General features: G+C 31.6%; 1 protein-coding gene across 10 annotated transcripts in view; it reads right to left on the bottom strand.

Moving 5' to 3' along the window:
* PTPRD (protein tyrosine phosphatase receptor type D) overlaps positions 1 to 27,131 on the bottom strand; it is a 1,049,942-nt gene that overhangs the window by 737,241 nt on the left and 285,570 nt on the right. The window lies entirely within an intron of this gene.

Genomic DNA, 27,131 nt, shown 5'->3' with positions numbered 1-27,131 from the left:
CTTATAGGCAAATCCTCAAAGAAAAATAGGAAGTGGTCTCATATCCAGAAATAATTTATCGCAGAGCTCAAAAAAAAAAAAAAAAGCTATCTATCTATCTGTCTATCTATCTATCTATCTAAAAGAGATTTTTAAAAATGGGAAAAGAAATGACAGTGATGTAAGAGAATTATAAAAACAAGAGTCAACAGCTTCGAAAACTGCTTACAAAGCAGAATTAGCCAAATGGAAAAGGAGATTCAAAAGTCCACAGAAGAAAACAACTACTTATAAAATAGAATTGGCCAAATGGAAGAGAATGTACAAAGGTTAATTGAAGAAAACAACACCTTAAAAGTTAGAACTGGGCATGTGGAAGCTAATGACTATGAAACAATAAGAATTAATTAAACAAATCTCCCCAAATGAAAAAAAAAAAAACAGAAAAAATGTAAAATACCTCATAGAAAAAAAAAAAAACAATTCATCTGGAAAATAGATTCAGAAAAGACAATATTAGAATTACTGGTCTATCTGAAAGCCATAATTAAAAAGAGGACCTGGACAACATCTTTCAAAAAATTATCTTGAAAAACTATACGGATATACTAAAACCACAAAGCAAAATAAATAATGAAAGAATCTACTGTTCACCTCAGGAAAGGGGTCCTCAAATTAAAACTCCAAGAAACATTACAGGAAAATTTCAGAACTATAAGACTGAGGGAAATATCAGGGGATTTCAGTTAGGATTACAGAGGATTTGGAAGCTACAGTTTAAAAGGATCAGAGAGCATGGAATTTGATATTTCAGAAGGCAAAGGAGTTTAGGACTACAACCAAGGATCAAATACCCAGCAAAATTAAGCAGAATATTTCTTTTTTTTTTCTTAAAAAAATATTTATTTTTATTTTTATTTATTTTTTTATTATTTAATAGCCTTTTATTTACAGGTTATATGTATGGGTAACTTTACAGCATTGACAATTGCCAAACCTCTTGTTCCAATTTTTCCCCTCTTTCCCCCACCCCCTCCCCCAGATGGCAAGATGACCAGTAGATGTTAAATATATTAAAATATAAATTAGATACACAATAAGTATACATGACCAAACCGTTATTTTGCTGTACAAAAAGAATCAGACTCTGAAATATTGTACAATTAGCCTGTGAAGGAAATCAAAAATGCAGGTGGGCAAAAATATGGGAATTGGGAATTCAATGTAATGGTTCTTAGTCATCTCCCAGAGTTCTTTCACTGGGTGTAGCTGGTTCAGTTCATTGCTGCTCCATTGGAAATGATTTGGTTGATCACATTGAAGCAGAATATTTCAAGGAAAAAAATGTCATTCAATGAAATAGGACTTCAAGCTTTCTTAAGGAGACCAAAAGTAAACCAAAAATTTGATCTCTAATATCAAGACTCAAAGGAAACATAAACAAGTAATAGGGTAAAAGAAAACACAAGAAATTCAATAAAGCTAAACTGTTTACATCTATACATGGAAAAATGATAGTTGGAATTCTTAAAAATTGAATCACTGATAGTATAGGTGAAGAAATATATCCAGAGGATATAAGATGAATTTGAGGGAATGATATAAAAATTAATGAATGAAAAAAAAAGGACAGAAAGAAGAAAGAGATAAACTAATATACATTATTTTACATAAAGAGATGTTAAAGACTTATTACAATGGAGAGAAGATGGTAAGGTGGATGATGAGCATCACTTCACCCTTACTGTCATCATTATTAACTTAAAGAGGGAATAATATAGACAACCAATAGAATATAGAAATCTATCTTACCTGATAGGAATATAGGAGAGTGGGAAATTAATTAAGGGGTGGGGGACTGACAGAAGGCAGGGCAGATCAGGTGAAGTGGTAAACAGACACAAAATGCTGATAAAGAGGGTAAGTGTAGAAGAAGAGAGGACAAACAGGAGAAAGAATAGAATGGAGGGAATTACACAGGAAGTATTCATAACTGTGCATATGAATGTGATGAATTCTTGTTACGGGAGCAACCTGCTAGTGGCTATTGGGGATCTAATTCTGACAGCAGAATGGATCCCTTCATATGAAAGCATGCTAATACAAGGAGACTGAGAGGTAGTTGCATTCTCCATTTTCCTATTCCCTCTTACCAATGATCTATTTTATTCCCAATGAAACATATGCATTAGTAAAGGTTGTTTTGCAATTCTGTCAAGTGTGTTATAATTTACAAGTATTGGGCTTTTAGAGAACTGACCTGCCCCTTAACGATACTTTTATAGGTAGTCTTTACAGGCTTTCTGACTTTACACTTAGGCATGGTCTCTTAACAAAATTGAAGCAGATAGCAGAGTGGATGAAATACCAAAATCCTACAATATGTTGTTTACAAGAAACACACTAGAAGCAGACAGACATGCACAGCGTAAAGGTAAGGGACCAAAGCAGAATCTAATATACTTCAGATGAAGTAAAAAAAAAAAAATGGGGTAGCAATCCTGATCTTAAAGTAAAAGCAAAAATAGATCTAATTAAAAGAGATAAGGAAAGAAACTACTTCTTACTAAAAGATACCAGAGACAATGAAGCAATATCAATACTAAATTTATGTGTACCAAATAATATAGCATCCAGATTCTTAAAGGAAAAGTTAAATGAGTTACAGAAAGAAATAAATAGCAAAACTATACTTGTGAGGAATCTCAAAACTTGATAAATGCAACCAAAAAAAGGAAGAAACTAAGGAAGTAAAAAGAATATTAAACACTATAAACAAATTAGAAGAGCGAGGAATAGTCTTCCTGTCATATCTATGGGAAGAGGAAAAATTCATGACCAAACAAGTGATAGAGAGTGTTATGAAATACAAAATAGATCATTTTGATTAAGTTAAATTAAAAAAAAAACTTTTGTACAAACAAAATTAATGCAACCAAAATTAGAAGGAAAGCAGAAGTCTAGGAAACGATCTTTACATCAAATGTCTCTGATAAAGTCCTCATTTTTCAAATATTTAGAGAATTGGGCCAAATTTATATGAATACAAACTATTCTTCAATTGATAAATGGTGAAAGGATATGAACAGGTAAATTTCAGATGAAGAAACCAAAGATATTTATAGGCATATGAAGAAGTACTTTAAATAACTGTTGTTTAGAGAGATGCAAATTAAAACAACTCTGAGATATCACCTCATCCTTATCAGATTGACCAACATGACAAAAAAGAAAGTGACAAATATTGTGTAATGATTAACTATGAATGATCTGGCTCTTCTCAGCAACACAATCATCAAGGAAAATGCTATTCATAACTAGATTATGGTTATGAATAGCATAACCAGATAAAGAACTTATGGGTTTTGAATGCAGATTAAAGCATGGTTTTTCAGTTATTTTCTTTTTTCTTTTATCTTTTTTTTTCTTTTGATGTTTCTTCTTTAGCACCTGTAATTAATATGGAAATGTGTTTTACATGATAGTATATGTATAAACTATATCAAACTGTCTGTCTTCAGAAGAGAGGAAGGGAGGGAATGAGGAAGGAAAAAAATGGAACTTAAAATTTCATAAAATGTATAAAAATTAATGCTAAAATTTTTCTAGACATGTAATTGGGAAAGATACTATTTAAGAAAAATTTTTAAAACTGAATTCTCTAAAATTATAAAGCTCAAGTCTGGCTCCATAGACTACAGTGAGAATGTGCTGAAGTATATGGACATAGCCCATTTTACTGCACTTCACAGACACTATGATACAATTTTCAATACAAACGGAAGGTTTGTGGCAACTCTGTATAGAAGTATTGGACCCATTTTTACTAGCATCATATATATGCATCCAGTTTCTGTGTCATATTTAGTAATTCTCACAATATTTCAAACTTTTCCCCATTATTATATCTATTATGATGATCAATGGTAAGTGAATTTTAATGACACTATTATAATTGTTTTGGGACACTATAAACCACTCACATATAAGATAGCAAACTCAATCAATAGATGTCTATCTTCTGACTGTTCTACCAAGAAATCCTTCTCTCTCCTTCTCCTAGGACCTCCCTATTCTAAGAAATAGCAATAAGTAAAAAAACAGAATCAATGTGGCAAAATTCAATGTTCTTTTATTTTTAAGAAATTGACATAGCTATCCCAACCTTCAGCAACCACCACCATGTTCAGTTAACAGCCAACAACACAGAGGTAAGACTTTCCACCAGAAAAAAAGATGATTCAAATGATAGCATTTTTAGCAATAAAATTATGTTTTTTAAAAAAGATTTTAGATAATAGTAGTGTATATAATAGACAAGAATATAGTATAAACATAAATATAATATACCCTTGGAAATAAGTCATATGATTTATTTTATTACAATACTCACTTTATTGTTGTGGAAGATGTTGCAGAAAACTGTATACAATGTCAGACTTTTTTTGATGTGGGTGACTACTATTGCAGAACATTACCCACCTTTTTTTTTTTTTTTTTGCCCTTTTATGAGAAATGATTTTTCAGGAGTGGAGGAAGAAATAGATTCAAATATTTTCTCTGCCACTTATTATGTGACTGTGGAGCTCTCTAGGTCTTCATTTTCTCACCTGTTAAATGGGATGTTTGGATTATATAATACCCATATACTTCAATGTCACAATTCTAAATCTGATCCAATGACTTGGTCCATCCCAACATTTGCCTTTACTATGATATTTTGTTGGAGGACAGTAACCAACCCACTCTTATATCATTAATGGGCTCATATTCTATTTACATTCACATATTTTCTGGCTACTCTGTCAGTCCATTCTGTTTAGATATCTGTCTGAGACTTTTAATACATTTTTGGGAGGTAAAGTATATGTGTATGCTTATCCTTTTCTATGATATAGTAAGTACCTCAGTAGTAGGGGTTTTATTTGTCTCTGCCTGGCTGGCACACTAATTTACATATAGCAGGTGTTCAATAAATATTTGTTGAATTGAATTGAAGGTTAACAATCAAGTCCAGTGCTAGTGAAAAGGCACAGTGGGGACTAGAGTAACATCCTTTAATATTTTTAAAATTTGTTCATTTGTTTGTTTTCAAAATTAGTTTTAGATTACTACTACAATCTTTTTTTGTTAATAAAATAACTCAGATATGTTTGGATATTCTTTGTAACATTCCTAAAGGATTTGGGAATAAATCTAGCAGATAATCATATAATAGCATCTAAATATATCTAACATTAGGATTCTAGAAATTTTAATTACATTCTATAGGATATTAAAACTTACTTGAGGAAATTCCCTGAGAAAAAAAGTTTAGAGTTATGTTTTACTAAACAAAAGAGATTTTTCCATTAGTTCTGGCATACTATTAAGAAGTCCCTGAAACAACATCTTTTTAAATATGTGCAGCCCCAAATCCCTATACTGAACATCAGAAAAATAACAAAAAGGCAAGAAATCTCTGAAGGTGAATAGTGAGCTGATAGCAATTTTTCAAGCATACGCTCAAGGGACCTATGATGTAGATTTATGAATCATATAGGACAAAGGGTTGGCCCAAACAGGAAATAAAATAGGCTGCAAACTGATAGCATATGCTTTCTGTAGGCCAAAATTCTATTGTCTAGATCTATATGAAGATAGTGGTTATAAAGATGACATTGATTTCAGCCTCAGCATTATGAAGAGATGACTTAGAACTCTTGGAAAACTCCCACATAATTTTTGAGAGACCATGCTGAATTATATGTCTGTACTACACTAATAATGCCCTTTCCCCATACTTTCATTTTTCATTAAGTGCAAACCTATTGACCTGAATTTAATACTACTATGAGTTATTTATTATGCAAATATATTTATAATACCATTAACATGTCAATACATTAAGGCCATTTTATTGCTAGTAAATACAATTTTCTCATACAAAAGAGATTCTTCCCCTTTGTAATGAATGAATGAATGAATGAGCATTTATTAAATTTCTATTGTTTCAAGCACTATAATATTGACTGGTGATATACACACACATATAAATATACAAACATATAATCACATATATATATATGACATAATAAATAAAAAGTTTATAACAGAAAATGTTAGAAGCAGGATTTGTATTAATCTTGATGACTTTCAGTTAAGAACTCATTACAAGGATGCCTCTTAACTGTTACTCCCATAGTTGCAAACAGTAATTTTTTTTTTACTATGGAAAAGTCTTTAATTTACACATTTTAAATGTTCAAGATCACAGGCAATTTCTAAGGCTTATTTAGTTAAAAAATACTCCATCTCGCCAGTTGTTCTGTTTTTGGGCTAATCTTTGTAAAGCCATCCTAGACAGAGGAAAGGTTTATTCTTCTCAGGAACACAATTAGTTTTCTGGATTGAATATCTTGAAAACACCATGACCAAAAGTGTTAGGGAGTTTGGTGACTTTTTCATTGACAAGGTAATTTACACCTAATAAGGTATTGCAAAAGATAGAAAAACTAAAGACCATTAGTGAATGTACATCCTTCTCAATGTTTTAAAATTTTTGAAAAACAAGATCCTCTTATGTGAAAAAAATTCAGTACTGAGCTTCTGTTCTTAGTGTTTGAAAACTCAATTTAAAATGAACTAAATGCATACCTCTTGATCATCATAAGAATTTCTGGAATTATTTCATTCAATTTCACATATTACAAAAGTATTAAACTAGATTCACTAATAAGTGAAACAGTTCATTACAATGAAAATATACACATTTATAGTAAGCAAGAGGAAAATAAAATATTTTTACAATATAAATGAATAATACAAAAATGATGGTTTTACAAGTGCAAGAAATTATAAAAAAAATAATAATAATAAAAAAAGAAATTATAAGAGGAAATCCATTTGGATATAATTATTAAAATTATATGTGATTTTCATGTATGTGTTTATGTAGTATGTGTATATGTGTGTTTGTACATGTAGAGGGCCATAGATAGTCGGCTAACCCTAGGTAAGGTATAAGAACCTTCGGCCCAGAGGGAACCTGCTGACAATGTATGATTTGGCTCCCCATCTCCCTTTGGTGCCTCTAACCTTTCCTGAGAAGTCAAGGAGGGCTACCATAGTTAGCACTTGCACAGTGCGCTGTGGTGATGTGGTGATGTAATGGTTCTATAGTTGGCGCATGCTCAGTGTGCTGTAGTGATGTGATAGTACTAAGGTATTTAAGATCTGAAAGGACTTGAAATAAATGGACTCTATCTTTGACTACTCTCATGGGTCTTCTGCTTTCTTTACTCTTCAATTAAGACCAAGGACTCAGGCTGGTCCCAAGGTCCTCCAGAGAGCTAGTCTGGATGGTATATTTTGGTACCCCAGCATGGGGGCTCTAGAAAGCACAGTACAGTATAGGTCTTTATATGGCTTCTGCTGAATGGATTTCTTTGAATAGATTATGTAAAAGTATTTAGAATTATTCCAGATCCCCATATATTAGCTTTTTCTCATTAAAACAGCAAAAGTACAAAATGTTTTATCTATCTGTCTGTCTGTCTATCTATCTATCTATCTGTCTCTACTTATTTACTTATACTCCAAAGACAGAACTCCTGGCTAAAGTTCTTTCCCTTCCCACTTCCCAAACAAAATCATGTTTCACTCTAAGCAGGTATCATTTTGACAAATTCAACTTAATTTCGCCAACTAGAAATCAAAATTTGATCTTCTTCATTTTCCAGAATTAAAAAAAAAAACAACCTTTGTGACCTCTCTTTCTTTTTCTTCTTTTATTCTCCTTTCCCTCCCTCCCTTCCTCCTCTCTCTCTCTCTCTCTCTCTCTCTCTCTCTCTCTCTCTCTCTTTTTCTTTCTCTCTTTCCCTTTCTCTCCCTCTTTTTCTCCCTTCCTCCTTCCCTCCCTCCCTCTCTCTCTCTCTCTGTCTCTCTCCCTCCTTGCGTCCCTCCCTCCTTGCCTCCTTCCTTTTTCCCTACCTCTCTCCCTTCCTTCCTTCCTTCCTTCCTCCCTTCCTCCCTTCTTCCCTTCTTCTTGTTCATTCATTCAAACATCTCATAGGTCCTCACTTTACAATTAGAATAGCCCTAACAGCCTTATAATACAATGTTCACATTTTAAAGAGGAGGAAATTGAAGGCCAGGAGACAAAGTAATTTTCCCAGGTCGTAAGTTCTATAATATTCCTTCTTATATACAATAGGTAATCATATATATATATATATATATATATATATGTGTGTATATATATATATATATATATATATATATATATAGGCTTCATTAATAAAGTATATGTCTTGTTTTTATTCAATCATTTTTTTCACTCATAAATGATTATTTATCACCCCATTTGGGATTATTTTGGCAAAAATACTGAAGTGATTTACCATTTCCATTTCCAGCTCATCTTATAGATGAAGAAACTGGGACAAAAAGGGTTAAATAACTTGTCCAGCGTATCGGAGGCTAGTTAGTGTATTTAATACAGATATCTTTGTATGCATCAACTCAATGAAGACCATGAGCCCCCAAACTCAATCATATATCAATTTTCTATCTCCTTCAAATACTATTTATCTTGGAAGGAAGAATTTCTATATTGGCTTACTAAACGTTCATGTTTTAGGAATTAAAAAAAAATCAAGCCAGTTTGAAAGTCTCTTTTCAAATCTTTGAAATCTTTGGAAATAACTATTATGATCTCCCCCAGGAAGTCTTCTTTATCCAGATTAAATCATCACCATTTCCTTTAGTAGATCCTTATATAAGGTTGTTTCCAGTTCCTATACCATCACTGCTGGCTAGGAACTTTCTGAGTTGTTCATTTTCCCCTAGTGGTACTATTTCTTAGTCATAGATTAATCTTCACTCTTCTTTTGGTACTGACAGAATGAGTGGAAAAACTAACTACATGTGATTAATGGACATATGTGATTAGAGAGACAACTGGGAGAAGAGGATGCCTGACATTTGGGTGACATGTAAAGTGTTTTAAGAATGGATGGTAACCTGTACATAATATTATAATAAGGTATAATGCTGTAAAAGTTGTACTTAAAAGCTTTATGTAATGCAGGGTGGCATTTGAATGAGCCTATTTGGAAAAGGCCCATTTTAATAAGCTATCCATCTTAAAGGAGATACAATGGCTGGTATTAAAAGGGAAACTTTTGTTTTAATTAACCCTATAAATTGATTCCCTCCCCTTTTTACTTTAGTTGAAAACAGGATCTTACAGTATAATTAATGCATACTAATAAAAATAAATTTTAGAATATAAGAAAGGGAGGAAGTGAAGGAAAGATAATAGTTTTGCTATGTCTGTTTATAAAAGGAAATATGACAAGAATCCAGTTTTTTGGGGAGAAGGGTATATGGAGAGTGCTCTGCAAATTGTAAGTTTAATAGAATGACATGAACTTTAAGGAAAAGCTCAAATATTTAGATTATTTTAACTTTAACTCAAAATGATAAAACATTTTATAGGTAGAAATGGAAATTTAAATTATAATAAGAACAGGGACATATAGTAAATTCTTTGGGATGAGTAATCCTCAAAAAGCTCATCTAAGAAAGCAATGATAAAAATTCATCTTCCCTTTGACTTCCCAAGCACATTAGGTTAATTCTAGAAATAAATCCAATTGAGTAGCAACTTAACCTCTCCTGTCACAAGGCCATCTATGGCCTTGAGTTTAACTGAGTTTAACTGTTTTCCTTCTCCTTGGTTTTATATCATCTTTTGGGGGTTCTGTATTTATAATACCACATAGAAAATTTATCCATGATTCAATGTCTCTCAAAATCATTCATTTTATACAGTCCTTGTTGTACCATACATTAAATAAATCAACTGTAATTCTTTTAACATGGATTATTTTTCTCCTGTAGGGTACATTAAGTCACCCATTTGATGTGTTTGTGATTTTTAATATTATTTGGCCATGAGTTATTTTATTAGGTTTTGAAAATGACCAGCTCTACCAGAAAAATGTTTTTAATCCATTTCATTCTATTCTTTGCTACATAGGTCAATTTTGGAGACTATTTATATATTTCATCATAAAAAAAGACCATGATATAAGACCATGTTTTTTCTATATAGTAGAGGTTATGGTTTTATGTTTTAACTGGAGATATAAAATGGTAAACATTTTTAAAGGAATTTATCTGGGAGGTCAATAATTTTAAATGAGGTTGGCTAGAATATTTAAAAAGAAATAGGACAGCAGAAAATATATTTTTAAAATATAAAAATCTGCTAGTGTGTAATAAATGAAGTTTCTTACTTTGGTAAATAGCCTTTCATGGCACAAGTACATATTTTACCAAACTCAACAGATTCTTATCTCTTGCAGTTTTCAGAAATGGTGGCATATATAGAACCCAGGCATGCAGATTTAAATTTAAGTGCTATACTTTCATTTTCTTGGGCCTCTGCTTTTCTTTTGCAAAATGAAAGAGTTGTATTAGATAGTTGCTATCATCTCTTGTGACCTTATAATTTTCTAATCTAAGGAATATGGATTGTGTATTTGTGTATATCATACTGCTATCTGAAAAAAATTCTTGGTTATTTTATACTTTGTATACACAACATCAAAATAATGTCAGCTAAGATTTTTTTTTTGATTGAATAATTTATTGTGTACTTTTTACATTATGGATAAGTTGTGTTGGAATAGTATAAATATTACCTCATGCCAATTTATAAGTGCTTCTTGACTCACAAAAATTTTACATGTTGAAAAATTCTATTCAAAGATATTTAGTTAAAACAAAATTCATGTAAATAACTCATTTTTTTTTAAAGTCAATTTTCTTTGCTTAAGTATTGTTCTTGTAGCTAAGCAAAGGGGAACAGTTTTCCATAGTTTCTTTTGCTCTGTTTACTTTTTTGTTCCAACTTCCCAAATTGGGTTAAACAGGGCCAGATTCTTCTGAGAAACATGAAAATGTCATTCTTTTCAAATATAGTAAGAATATAAGTAAATTTACTTATATAGAGATTTTTCTACATGAAACTGAAAAGCAAGCTTACTAAATTATGGGAACAGGGACTATGTATATAATTGTATACCTCCCCTATCAATGCAAGTTAATTCTTTGATTTTGTATTGTATTCTAAGAGAATTGTCTGAAGCACGAGGGAGGGAAATCATTTTGTAAAGGTCACAGAAAACATGCATCCAAAATGGACCTGGAAGTGATCTTTGTTTCTGTAAAGCTAGCAGTTGCTAATCTTACAGTTTACCAAGCACTTTCCTTAAGATGTACCCATTATCTTAAATGATGATTTTTCATTCTACTTGACATTTGAGAAGTTTTGTGACTTGCTCAAGACCATAGAGTTGGTATCAAAGCCAGGACTTAACTACTGTGATAAAGAGAATATTGCTACTTTTATAATTTTGTATATTGCAAAATATGGCATTGAAATTCTATCTTGTCTTTCTTAGTAACTTTTGGAATTGATTTAAATATTGGTATCATCTTCTAAAAACCACATAATAATTTTTAGGTTATTTTTATTATGCTTCTATTTCTTTCTATTCCCTTGCCCATGTTTTCTATCATAATTTTACAACATTAGACTTTCAGAACAAAATATGAAGGTTAGAAAATCAGATTCCTGGTCCTAAGATCAAAAATTAGAATAGGAAGAGACTTAACAGATTATCTGGAAGAGTCAGAAAGATATTTCATTTGTAATTAGATAAATAAATTAAATAGAAGTTATTACCATTTGGGGACAAAACTGAAAAAAAAAGGCTTAAGGAGGAGAAAAAAATGGAGAAAATTGCTTATGAATATCTATCAAATTGCAGTGTAGAAAAAAAGAATGATAATAATAACAGCCAGAAATTTAAAGGAGGAAAAAAGTCTATAAGAGGATTCCTCAATAAAATCCAAAGTCTCAAGCACAATATTACGAAAATAAAGGTAAATAAAGTAAATGAGAAATCTTAATTCAAAGAATCAGATTTGTGTTAGTCATCACTGAGACTTGGAAGGTTAGGAGCTCTGACTAGAATATGACTCTGGAAAATTAATGCTCTTATTAAAAAGAAACACAATAGGTGACAATGAGAGGTGTACTAAAATAAAACAAAAGCTTATTAATGTTAGAAAATCCAGCAACCAGGAGAATAAGTGTGGTGAATAGGGCTTAATGAGAGTCAATCAAAGCTGTAAAAACAAGTTACATTGTTGTCAACGTATACTAAAGAAAGCTGAAATAGATAAATGGAAGAGACACTTTATAGGCCTTGGATAGAGGCATAGCATAGTAATGCTGAGGTAGTTCTATTTATTTAGACATCTAGAGCCCTATTTCATAAAAATAGAGCATGTAATGATTTTTTTTACTTGTTTTGATAATTTCATCCTTCAAAAGGCAAAGTAGCTAATGAGGGAATCAACTATTTTGGACATGATTCTCCCAAACAGGGACAGAGCTAAAGTAAAAGTAAGAGGAATACTGAGGAATAAAAGTGATAGTTAAAATGACTGGTGCACTTTAGAATTTGTGTTAGAAAATAGAAAAATGAGAAAGAGTCTGAAATATGCCTTAGATTTTGAGGGAGAAGATTTTAAAGTGGGCTAAGAAAGAACAGACAGGGCCATTGAGAAATTCTGCAGGAAAATTCATCCCAGGAATAAAAAAAAAAAAGCTCTCTAGCATGAAATTTTGAAGGCAAAAAGAAAAACAAGAAATGGTTAGCAATCTAAAGATGAAGCTATACAGGGAATGTATGTGTCAGATTACATTTAAAAAAATACAAAAAAAAATGTTAAGCATGAGTGAGAAAAATGCAAAAGCATGACATAATTCTATAATATGAGGAATGTCCAGGATCAGAGAGATATGAATCTGAAGATAAATTCTTAATATAACAAAAGGGTTAGTTTAAAAGAACAGTATCAGGGAGAGAGGGAGATCACAGGAGAAAACTATTGCACCCCAGTGATTGCACACCTTTTGTCAATGATCTTTTAAAGATCCTGAAAAACTGTGAATGATAGACAGAGAAATCCCAATTTTCACAAAAGGGAAGAGAATGGAATCTGGAAACTACAAACTTGTGATCTTGACCTTTGAATCCTCCTAAAAATTCTAGAATGGTTTATTGAAGGAGTGTTTAGTCACTCTGAATTAAAGAAACAGTATTAAAATGAGACAGCATGCTTTTATCAAGAACATGTCATGCTAGACATAATTTCCTTTTTTTTTTTTTAACTCTAGGATTATTTGCTCAGAAGTATCTTGCTGTTGGAATATACCTGGATTTTAGTAAAACATTCGACAAAGTTGTTTTTAATGTTATTTTTGCAGACAAGATGGAAAGAGATAAACTAGATGATCAGAGAATTACGTTGATTTGGAACCAGTAGAACAACTAGCCCCAAAGGGTAGTCATTACTGGTTCCAATTCAATTTAAAAGAATACCTGTAGGAGAATATATATTCCACCTAAGTTTGGTTGGTCCTGTGATATTTAACATCATGATCAATGACTTAGAGAAAGACATGGATGGCATGCTGATCAAGCTGGCAGATGGTACAAAGTTATAAAGCATCGTGAACACACTGGATGTCAGAGTTAGGATTCAAAAAGTTGTCAATAATCTAGAAAACTGGACTGCATCTGATAAGATGAAATGTTCAGACTTTATGCTGAATATTATTTTGATACATATGGTGATAGAGCAGTTCACTTGAAAAAAATAGAGGGTTTATTGATGAACTTCAAACAATGTTTGACAATTGTGGGATCTTACAATGATAAAAGATTATTTGATTTTTAAGCTGCATTAAGACATTGTATCCAGTAACAATGAATTGGAAGTATTGTTGCATTCTGGACTAATTGAGTTACTTCCAGAGTATTTTGTTTAATTCTGTAACCATATTAAAGGAAAGGAATTTGTAATCTGAATTTATATAGAAGAGGTGGCCAGGTTGATGAAAGCTTTGAGATTTTGCCATGTAAATATGAGTAGAAGAAAGTGGAGATAATTCTACAAGAGCAACAATGGCAATAATAACTAGTATTTTTTTTATTATAGCTTTTTATTTACAAGATATATGTGTGGGTAATTTTACAGCATTGACAGTTGTAATAACTTTTGTTCCAATTTTTTTCCTCCTTTCCCCCACCCCCTCCCCCAGATGGCAGGTAGACTAATACATGTTAAATATGTTAAAGTATATGTTAAATATAATATAGGTATACATGTCCATATAGTAATTTTGCTGCAAAAAAAGAATCAGACTTTGAAATAGTGTACAATTAACCTGTGAAGGAAATCAAAAATGCAGGCAGACAAAAATAGAGGGATTGGGAATTCTATGTAGTGGTTCACACTCATTTCCCTGAGTTCTTTTGCTGGGTGTAGCTGGTTCAATTCATTACTGTTCTATTCGAGCTGATTTGAGTGATTGTGAACAATGTTCCTCATTGTTGAAGAGGACCACGTCCATCAGAATAGATCATCATATAGTGTTGCTGTTCAAGTATATAATGATCTCCTGGTCCTGCTCATTTCACTCAGCATCAGTTCATGTAAGTCTCTCCAGGCTTTTCTAAAATCATCTTGCTGGTCTTTTCTTACAGAACAATAATTAGTACTTATATAATACTTAGGTATTTGCAAAATACTTTACAAATACTACTGATTATATGACACTGGCATATCAGTTTTCCTCTGTCTGCCTCACTTTCTTCAACTATTAAAATGGGGATCATAATACCACTCATGTTTCAGAATTGTTCAAGGATAAAATGAGGTAGTATTTTTAAAGTAACTCATAGTATGATATGAGTCATAGTCATATATGAGGCATAGTAGGTTCTTCTTTCCTTTCCTTTCCTCCCTCTATCCGTCCATCCCTCTTTCTTTCTTTCCTTCCTTCCTTCCTTCTTAAATTGACTGAGATGAGAAATTAAATGTGATTCCCTAAAGTCTAGATACTTTAAAAAAAAAGTCAAAGAAATGTAAGGTTCTGTTTTAATTTTTTCTTATCCAAGCCAGTTTTTTTTTTTAGTTGTTGTTTGTTTGTTTGTTATGATGGTGGCCAAAGTAAAGGATAATGAACTCATAATAATTTTTTTGTGCTTCAGTAGTGATTGAAATTGACAGAGTTACTTTGTAAACATTTTTTCCTTCTCCCTTTACTTAGACACACTTACTCATTGGGGAATGAGATATTATATTTGGATTCCAAAACAGTGTTTACCCAGGCAAGCGTTTTCCAATTCTTTTGTGTCACTGGAATCAAATCATTTTACTATTCCTTGTTATTTTCTGTGGTATCTAGAGTACTATGCAATGAACTGATGAAGAATATGTGTAAGATTTGTGAGATTCTTTGTCTGATACACATGGCTCACATCTTTATGTCTATTCCTGTCCTTGGAGGAGAGTATATGATATAAACATGTAGCAAGAGACTTACCATGATTGAATGCTTTCTGAATTTAAACTATATTTTTATTTCATCATACCCATGCCCCTTAATTTGGATCTCCTTATACTAAGATCCAACCTTGAGTTTTTTTTTTTTTTTTGAGGGAGATAGGACAGCTTGACTTAGCTTGAGGCCATATTATGAATACTAGAAAGATCTATTACTAAATAATCATGAGGATCTCCCTCCAATAGTACAGAAAGTAATACAGTTATGACACAGAAGGATTATAAAATCATAGCTTTAGAGGAAGAAGAAAGGAGAGCCCATTGGTGCCAACCTCTTCATTTTAGAGATGAAGAGACAGAAGTATGGAGAGATTAAGAGACTTGTGAAGGATCACACAGTAAGTACTAGTAGTCAGATATGAAATCTAGTTTTCTTGATTCCCAAATCCAGCCCTTATGTACTATACCACTATCTTGCCAGGGGACATGACTGAGCCAAATAGGGAGATAGGGAGTTGGCAAGGGACATAAAACTTTAAGCCCTATTGTATGTCTATATATCAGTGTGTATGTTTATGTGTGTATGTATATTTATTTATGTGTATAGACATATACACATATATAATTAGACAAAGCACACATACATATATACGTATTATACACTTATATGTATGTACACAAAGGTATACACACATACATATATATATATATATACACATATATTCAAATACACAAAGCATATATATTTATACCAAAAATATATATACACACATTCATATACAAAAGTTACATATTTGTATGTATGTGGCTATATGTATATATACACACATGAAGCACATACATATATATACTCATATACACAAAGCACATTATATATAAACAAAGTATGTATGCACATATAAATGTATATAGAGCATATAAACATATATGTATATACACAAAAATATAAACATATATGTATATACACAAAGCATATATGCATGTATCCTCCTTTACACAAAGCACATATAAGCATATTTATATATGCAGAACATATATACACATATATGAATGTGCACAAAGCATATATACATATAATATGTATGCTTGTACTCACACATATAGGATGACATAAAATATGTGTATTTTTATACACATGAACACACATATTTTAGGGGGGGTCTATAGACTTGGATAGAAAATGTACATGTTTATTTTCATCTCTAATTAAAATTGAGGGTATCCTTCAATTATTTTTTTAAAATATTCTGAAAAAGGAGTTCTTGGATTTCACCAGACCTCAGTCCTTATTATAAGGGCAATTTTTAAAAGTCAAGTTCTAAAGTTACTCCCCTTTGTTGAATAAAACATTGAAACTATCTGCATTTGGCCTAAGTTTCAAGAAAAGTGGAGAAAAGGAATGGAAACAATTGAAAGGAAAGAGAAAACAAAGAGCCCTGTTTTGTATTGAAAGAATATGACATTGAATATAGCATGTATCTCTATATAAATAAAAACTGTTGTTGAATTGCTTCAGTTATGTTCACCTCTTTGTGATCCCATTTGGAGTTTCTTATCAAAGATATTAGAGTGATTTGTAATTTCCTTCTTCAGTTTATTTTGAATGATTTGTCCAGGTTCACACAGCTAGTAAATGCCTGGGGCCAGATTTGAATTTTGGAAGATAAATCTTTCTGACTTCTGGTCTATCACTAGCCACTGTGCTACTGTGCCACTGATATATTTACATATACAGAGTCACAAAGCTTTAATCCATAGTAACCACACACACATACACACACACACACACACACACACACACACACAGAGAGAGAGAGAGAGAGAGAGAGAGAGAGAGAGAGAGAGAGAGAAAGAGAGAGAGAGAGAAAAGCATTTATATACATATGTGTGTGCACAGGTATATTCTCTTTCCCTCTGTCTCTGTCTCTGTCTCTTTTCCCCTTCTATCTGTCTATTTGCCCCATTCAATGGCATATTATCTTAAGTGTAAAACATTATTTTTTGCATTGTTCCTTCCTTTTCTTCCCCTTCAGTTCCCTTCTTTCACTTTTCTCATACTTTGGCCCAAATGTAGTAGGTGCATTTAATATATTCTCTACAATATTATGCATTGGGGAGAGAGGTTTCTTTAAAATACAACTTTATAGGAGGATTTTTTAAACTACTTTCTACATCATGGATTTCTTTGGCATTCTAGTAAAACTTAAAAAATTCCTTTCCAGATCATTATTTTTAAAATAATTGAAGAATATGTAAAACCTCTTCATGAACCACCACTATATTTCTCTGAACTTTTGTATCAATTGTAAAATGATGCCTCACATATTGAGACATAGTATCTGTCATATAAACACATATGTAGACACACATTGAAATATAGTATCTGTCACATAAACACATATGTAGACTGTCAAAAATACACATAATTGCTCTGTATCAGACCCAGAGTCTTTTTCACAGGCTTTCTTTGTGTCACATACACACATATACTTCCTCCATGTCTTTTCTGCTCTGTCGTCAATTCAGTCAAGAGTTGACCATACTCCTGCATCTCTGATACCTATTTATGGAGCTTTATCTCACAATGTACAAAGTTGGCTAAACCTCATGAATTATATAAGTATCAATTATTTGTAGTATTTTATTGCCATTGTCATTTTTTATTAGAAAGAGAAGATTAGACCTGATAATGGCAGGCAAAAGTCGGACCACAGGATTTTTAATGAGGAAATGATAAGATCAATCAATGAATAAATCAAGCAGCAAACATTAAAAAAAATATCTACTATATTAGACTCTGGAGATATAAAGATGAAAATGAGACCGTTCCTGTCCTGAAGGAACTTCCTTTCAAAGTTATTCCAATTATGTTCAAACAAGATTAGTTCGGAGTGATATGCAGGTTAAATTAGAAGAGTGGAATAAAGTAGAGTCAGAAAGCTAGGTGATACTATGAATAGAATTCTGAACTTGGAGTCAGAAAAATCAAATTTAAATCCTGCCTTGGATATTGGTTATATTTTTGCAGTCCTAAATAAGTCATCTAACCTTTCTTTGTGCCTCTGTTTCCTCATCAATAAAATAATTATGATAATAGCTAGAATTCTCACAACAATGATTCTCACAACAATTGGTGATAGATGTGCAATTACATCATTCTCATTTTGCAGATAAAGAAACTGAAGCATTGAAAAGTTAAATGACTTGCCCAAGTAAATAAATTTGGGAGTAAATATTGGAGAGATGATTCAAGCTTCCTGATTTCAAATCTTATTAGTACTTTGCCCATTGCTTGCTTGAAAATGGGAACAATTATAGCATCTACCTTCCAATGCTATTTTAAAAATGCAATAAGGATAGATAGATAAAATAGACAGATATTTAGATAGATAAATATGCAGACAGAGACAGAGAGATTGCACTTTATAAATCTTAAGGCACTATATAAAAATACCTATTAGAAAATTCTTCTAGTTGATGATTATCATAATCTAGGTTTGATGTGATACGAATTTGAACTAGAGCAGAAGTGGAAAGGAAGAGATAATTATGAAAAGTTTTTTGAAAGTAGAATGAACAAATATGGGAAAAAAACAAAGTGGTGATGTCATTCATGTGAATAAAGAAGTTCATAGGGGAACCTGATTTTAGAAGTTAGACAAGTTAAGTTAAAGTTTATAATTCAAGCAGAAATGTCTTATTGGTAGTAGAAATATATCATTTCTTGAGTAAAAGGTCAAGAGGGGAGATTTAAAAATTGGCAGTATAGAGTCATCATTTTATGTGGATGAGCTCTCCAAAGAAAAATTCAGATGTAGTACAACTTAGACTTGAACCTTGAGAAAAGCTTGAAGTTAAGGAGAGGAGGAGGAAGAAGAATCAGTCAAGAAGAAAGAGAAGAGAAGACTGGAAAAATTGGTAGACCAACATGATAATATTATACTATGAGAACCAAATGTAGAATTTCAAGGAAAGTAAAGTGTCAAATACAGGGAACCTTAAGCAGAATACAGGAGAAGCAAGTTGGAAGGCAGAGAAATGAAAAGCTAAAGAAAATTGTCCCTATGTTTATATATTGTCGGTATATTTTTGTTAAAGTCCTTCTCTGATGCTTTCCTATGGCCTGAATATAACCCTGGATTCTTCATGGCAGTAAAATAATGAGTTGTTTTAGTCACAGGAACTCATGAATAACGTTTACTAAGGCCATGACCTATGCTGGCAGATAGAGGAGAGGGCCCATACCCACCACACCAAAGTCACAAATCAATGAGACATTGGAGTGTGAGCATTTATTCTACTGTATGGCTATTTTCTCAGGATTTGAAAAAGGCTTAACCAAATGTGTAGATGAACATGCTTACTAATTTCTATGACTTATAGCATATCATTTGTTGGCTTTTCATTGAGGAATGGGCAGCTTACTTAAGAGCAGTCATAACCATAGGTGCTAGATCATAGATTTTATTAATGTTTATCATTTGGGGTCAGAATAACAAAGTGCATTACTTAATTGAATACCATTTTTAGTTGTGACTTATTTGTGTTGGCAGATCTGAAATAGTAAAGTGCCAGTTCCTCCTTCTTTTAATTGGTATAATATAATGTAGCACAGTAATCCTTGTGTTGTTGTTAAGATTAATTTTATGAGCGCAACTAGGTATATAGAATATTGAATAGAGGGTCAATCCTTGAGCCAGAAGGACCCGAGTTCACATCCTTCTGATACTTACCAGTTGTGTGACCTAGGACAGGTCACTTAATCCCAATTGTCTCAACAACAACAAATAAAACAAAAACAAAACACCCCTGAGCAAAGAAAAAAAATTGTAAATTATACACAGTCTCTTGCAAACTTAGCATTTTAGATGAAATAAAGTACATCTTTCAAGTACAAGATATATGAGGACAATATAGGAAAATTAAAACATCTCTGTTGAATATAACACAATTTCTTTTCTTTTTTTTCCTCTCCTTTCTTTCTCTTCCTTCCTCCTTCCCCTTTTCTTCCTTCCTTCCTTCCTTCCTTCTTTCCTTGCTTCTTTCTTTCAAATTAGAGAAATCAGCTACTCCAAGAAATTGATTCTATGTATTCTATAGCAATAGTTCACTGGAAATAATCCTGGGCTGGGAGTCCAGAAAACTAAATTCTAATCTAGGTTATACTACTAACTAGCCAATAGTCATAACATTTTACTTTTCTAGACTCAGTTTCCTCATTTGCAAAATGAGTTGACCTCTAAAATTCTTACAATTTAAAAAAATTCCCTCATTTTAAAGGCAATAAAATGACATGCATAAAATCTCAAGTAGTTAAAAAAGAGATAACCCTTTTATGGAGATTAGTATTGAATCTCACTTAGAGTGTAAGCACTTTTTTTTTTTTTTTTTTTTTTGGCTAGCCAGACAGACGAAATGCTCCCAAGAGTGTAAGAGGCTAGGCAATGAGGAAACCAAATTATCACTCTTTGCCGATGACATGATGGTATACTTAGAGAACCCCAGAGATTCTACTAAAAAGTTATTAGAAATAATCCACAACTTTAGCAAAGTTGCTGGTTATAAAATAAACCCACATAAGTCATCAGCATTCTTATATATCACTAACAAAATCCAACAGTCAGAGTTACAAAGAGAAATTCCATTTAAAGTAACTACTGATAATATAAAATATTTAGGAATCTATCTGCCAAGGGAAAATCAGAAACTTTATGAGCAAAATTACAGACCACTTTTCACACAAATTAAGTCTGATCTAACCAATTGGAAAAATATTAAATGCTCTTGGATAGGGCGAGCAAATATAATAAAGATGACAATATTACCTAAACTAATCTATTTATTTAGCTATACCAATCAGACTCCCAAAAAACTATTTTAATGACCTAGAAAAAATAACAACAAAATTCATATGGAAAACAAAAAGATCAAGAATTTCAAGGGAATTAATGAAAAAAAAAATCAAATGAAGGTGGCTTAGCTGTACCAGATCTAAAATTATATTATAGAGCAGCAGTTACCAAAACTATTTGGTATTGGCTAAGGAATAGATTAGTTGATCAGTGGAATAGGTTAGGTTCAAGGGATAAAACAGTCAACAAATATAGCAACCTAGTCTTTGACAAACCCAAAGACCCCAGCTTTTGGGATAAGAACTTACTGTTTGATAAAAATTGCTGGGAAAATTGGAAACTAATATGGCATAAACTAGGCATTGATCCATACTTAACACCGTACACCAAGATAAAGTCAAAATGGGTTCATGACCTAGGCATAAAGAATGAAATTATTAATAAATTAGAGGAACACAGGATAGTTTACCTCTCAGACCTGTGGAAGGGGAAGGTCTTTATGACCAAAGAAGAACTAGAGATCATTACTGATCACCAAATAGAAAATTTTGATTATACCAAACTGAAAAGTTTTTGTACAAACAAAATTTATGCAGACAATATTAGAAGGGAAGCAATAAACTGGGAAAATATTTTTACAGTCAAAAGTTCTAATAAAGGACTCATTTCTAAAATATATAGAGAATTGACTCTAATTTATAAGATATCAAGACATTCTCCAATTGATAAATGGTCAAAGGATATGAACAGACAGTTCTCAGATGAAGAAATTGAAACTATTTCTAGTCATATGAAAAGATGCTCCGAGTCATTATTAATCAGAGAAATGCAAATTAAGACAACTCTAAGATACCACTACACACCTGTCAGATTGGTTAAGATGACAGGAAAAAATAATGATGATTGTTGGAGGGGATGCGGGAAAACTGGGACATTGATGCATTGTTGGTGGAGTTGTGAACGGGTCCAACCATTTTGGAGAGTAGTTTGGAACTATGCTCAAAAAGTTATCAAACTGTGCATACCCTTTGATCCAGCAGTGTTACTACTGGGATTATATCCCAAAGAGATTATAAAGAAGGGAAAGGGACCTGTATGTGCACGAATGTTTGTGGCAGCCCTTTTTGTAGTGGCTAGAAACTGGAAACTGAATGGATGTCCATCAGTTGGAGAATGGCTGAATAAATTGTGGTATATGAATATTATGGAATATTACTGTTCTGTAAGAAATGACCAACAGGATGATTTCAGAAAGGCCTGGAGAGACTTACACGAACTGATGCTGAGTGAAATGAGCAGAACCAGGAGATCATTATATACGTCAACAACAATACTATATGATGACCAGTTCTGATGGACCTGGCCATCCTCAGAAACGAGATCAACCAAATCATTTCCAATGGAGTAGTAATGAACTGAACCAGCTATGCCCAGAGAAAGAACTCTGGGAGATGACTAAAAACCATTACATTGAATTCCCAATCCCTATATTTATGCCCACCTGCATTTTTGATTTCCTTCACAAGCTAATTGTACAATATTTCAGAGTCTGATTCTTTTTGTACAGCAAAATAACGTTTTGGTCATGTATATTTATTGTGTAACTAATTTATATTTTAATGTACTTAACATCTACTGGTCATCCTGCCATCTGGGGGAGGGGGTAGGGGGTAAGAGGTGAAAAATTGGAACAAGAGTTTTGGCAATTGTTAATGCTGTAAAGTTACCCATGCATATATCCTGTAAATAAAAGGCTATTTAAAAAAAAAAAAGAGTGTAAGAGGCTTAATTCCAGAAAGGCATGGAAACCCTGATACTAATAAGAGCTGTTAGAAAAATTAGAAGCTCTATTAGATTTAAAAGAATTTAATCACCAGTATGAATTTATTTTGAATTTTTTTTTAAATAAAATTTAGAAGCATCTTAGAAGCATCAATATATAATGAGTAAAAGTGAAATTAATTTATAGAAAAATGAGCTACATGAATACAAATAGCTCAATTTGCATAGGGTTTTGTGATTTCCAAAATATTTTCCTTGCAAGAACCCTATGAGGGAGGTGAACAGGCAATCATGTGATCAAAAATATATTCATTCCCATTCTACAAAAAACAAACTTGAGATTCAGAGAGGATTAGAGGCTGTCCTGTCAGTCACACAAAGAGGAAATCTTAGAACTAAGATTTTCTGATCTTAGTTCTAGATAGTTCCTGTTTTACTACTCTGTTTTCTGAAAAATGAATTCTTATCTGAAGAATTCAGATCCTGTGATTGTTTGGACAATATTTAGTCTCAAATCTATCTCCAAATTATCTTGAAAAAAAAGTATTTGCTAAACAAATTTAACAGGACAGACACAATTTAAGAGATCCATTTTTGAGAATTTTTAAGCAATGTAAAGCTAATGAGATTCCACAAAGATTGTATTTGGGTGGCATTTTTTGATTTGTTTCTCAGCTATATAAAATTGGAAGTAATAATCCTGTATTTCTTTAAAATAAACTAACATTTGGACTCTCACTCATTCAGACTGACCCCAATTAGTGAGGTTTTATTATAATGGAAACATGATGCAATGTAAATGAAAACAATTTTAAACAGTCAATTAAACAACCAACTTCCATTTTACTCACCTAGTATACCAAATTGCAGGTTTACTTTATTATAGATTCCTGGGAGATATACAGAAGCTGAGAGTCATAATCTTGATAATCAGATGTCATATGGAAAGGGCTAGCTGTGCCACTGTTAACCTTGGAAATGCATGAGTTATTGCATATCCCATCATTTTTTATGTCATTCTCATTTTGGTCAGTTAACATTAATTGAACATTAATGTATGCCAAAGGTTAAATTACTTTCCAGGGACTTCTGTTTTAAAGGTGGAGGATATCAATTTGGATGCACTATTCTAATCATACATATGAGGGCAGAAATATACCAAATACCAAAACTATTAGGATATAGAGTTAAAAGATTCAAGGTTGAGCATATTTCAATAAATTGGGGAGTCTCTGTAGTCTTTGTCCTTATCTTCTTTTAGATTTTTTTTATCAACTATTTTCACTTCCTTTACCTTAAAAGATATGTGATTTCCTTGATATGGGTATTTTTCCAATTTTACATAGATAGCTCATTTCTACATTTCATTCTGTAATGTTCTGTCCATATCTTCACATAAATACTTCCACAAAGTATCTATCTGATGGTACTTTTAGTAGTTTAGGGGTATAACATTGTTAGCTCACCTCCTTTATTCTTAATGATAACTTTTACTCTTTGTTTTGTGATGATATTTCCCCAGCATCCTGCTTATACCAATGATTCCTTCCCTTTATTGATCTTTAGATCATTTACATGTCTTGTCAGGAAAACATTTTCTACCTTATTTTTATTTCTCTGTTCTGAATGTTCATTTTTAAGGAATTAGATTAAAAGAGTAATCAAACTCTTTTGGATTTGGATCCAACTAGTGGCCACTTGATTTAAACTGCCTTATATCATGGTCGTCTAATTAACTGATGCAAAAAATAAAGTAAAGAATCTAGACCAATATCACAAATGAAAAATGATGCAAAAATTTAAATAAATTACTAGTTATACTACAATAATGTCTCAAAACATTATTCTTGGGTTCATATTGGATTCATATCATGGATAAAAGAAATCAATTAACAAAATTATGTTAGGTAACAAAATCAAATCAATCAATAAAAAAAAAACTTTTGATAAATTGCAATACTAATTCAAGCAAAACTCCTAAAAATGGCACAGATGAGTCATCTTTTATGTAAGAAGAATATATAAGTAAAATGAACTACATTTATTTGCAAGTGTAGAAACTTGAGTCTTCTAAAAAGTACAGCAATAAAACAATGTGTTTACTTTTCCTTATTATATAATATAATTCTAGAAATATTTAGTAAAAGAAATAAGTCTGGAAAAATAAATTTAAGCCATAAATATCAGCAGAGAGGAAATGGCATATTTATTGCTGTTTTACTTGGAAAACTATAGAGGATCAGAAAAAATACTAGTAAACAATAAATAAGAAACAAAAAGCATTTCTATATGGTCAACAAATACAGAAAAATATAACAAAAAGAGAAATCCTATTTAAACTGATTACAAATTACACAAAACTATCTGTGAGTCAATCTACCAAAAAACTTGACATATAAATATAATTACAAAACACTCTTTAGTAAAATAAAACAAATGGTTTAATAATTGGAATGATAATCATTGCTTATAGTTAATTTATTTCAATACAATAGAAATGATGATACCACTTAAATTAATTTATAGATCGTAGGATAAAACTCAAAGTAGTACAGAAGGGATACTTTCTACAGCTAGAAATAATAAAAATCAAACAATTTGAAGAAACAACAACTTTACAACTTCAAAGGAATAAAGAGGGGAAAAAGTAGGTTTAAACAGGAATTGTACATCAATTCTTGGTGTGTATATATATATATATATATATATATATATACATACAATGAGAGAGAGAAAGAGTTATTAAAACTCTTTGGTATCAAAAGAATATGAATGAATCAAACTGAAGAACTCAGTAGCAAATTTAAAGTACTTGAGATAGAGCTTTCTGTTGACTAGAACTTCCCGGAAAACTAGGAAAGAACATGGCAGAAATTAGACTTCATACCAATATCCTTGAATGACAAATGTAAAATGAATGTGTTAAAATATATCAAAGCACTGATGTTTTTTAGAAAAAAAAAGATTAATTATGATTGGGGAAGACTCCTAAGAAAAGAAGGGATGGATACAGTCACAAAAGAAATAGAGAATTTCAACAATTCTGATGCATGAATGAAATCAATACAGCATAATAAAAAATGGAAATAAGAAAAAAAAACTACCCTGAATATTTTTGGTAATGAACTAATAGATATCTAATATCTATGGAGAATTAACATAAACATATAAGGATAAGGACTAATTCTCAATAGATAAATAGTCAGTGCATGAGCACATGGTCTATGAAAAAATGGGCAACTATTAAAATCATATCAAGTATTCTTTCAAATTATTTGTAATGATTAAAATGGAAACCAAGACAACAACTAAAGTTGTATCTCATACAGTGGCAAATTAGCAATTATTACCCCAAATAGAAATAGTCCAAGTTGGAGAAGCTATGGAAAAACAGGCAGCCTAAAATACTATTAGAAGAACTATTAACTGGTTCAACAATTTCTAATGATTTTAAGAAAACAAAATTTCTACACTTACTGACCCGTAGATCCCATTGTTAAGCATATTGGTCAAAAAGATTAAGGACAAAAAGAAATTTTCTATTCATAACAAAATACTGCTGTTCATAACAAAATAACAGTATTTTGGTAAGTAGAAAAGAAGTAGCAAGAAGGTGGTAGTCATTGACTGAGAATTGTCTAGGCTAAACAAATTATGGTACCCAAATATGAAAGAACTTTATAATAAGAAGTAAGGAATATGAATGTCAGAAAAACATGAAAAAAAATTTTGAACTGTTAACAAAGTGAAGTCAATAGGCCTAGAAAAACAATGCAGAACTGAAACAATGAAAATGTAAAGAAGAAAAATGCAACAGAATATTTAATAATTTTAATTATTAAGGTTTTGCTCATTGTATAGACAGTATGAATGTAAATCATTGTTAAGCTTTCTGTACTGCTGATTTGCTTTTTTACTCTTTGCTATAAAGTGTGGTAATCTGGGGAAGGTATAAGAAGAAATATACTTGGTCATGTGAAAGTGAAAGAAGAAATGGTTATCTTTTGTATATTTATAGTTAAGTTGTTCTCTGAGTTGCCCATTCTTTTGTGATAATACTTCTTTGAAGACAAGGTTCTTAACTCAGTTTATATTTTTAAAAAA

The sequence above is a fragment of the Sarcophilus harrisii genome, chromosome 1 (assembly GCF_902635505.1).
Source record: "Sarcophilus harrisii chromosome 1, mSarHar1.11, whole genome shotgun sequence".
NCBI lineage: Eukaryota > Metazoa > Chordata > Mammalia > Dasyuromorphia > Dasyuridae > Sarcophilus > Sarcophilus harrisii.
Note: the sequence above shows the minus strand (reverse complement) of the source record. Positions and strands in the feature narration are given on the sequence as shown.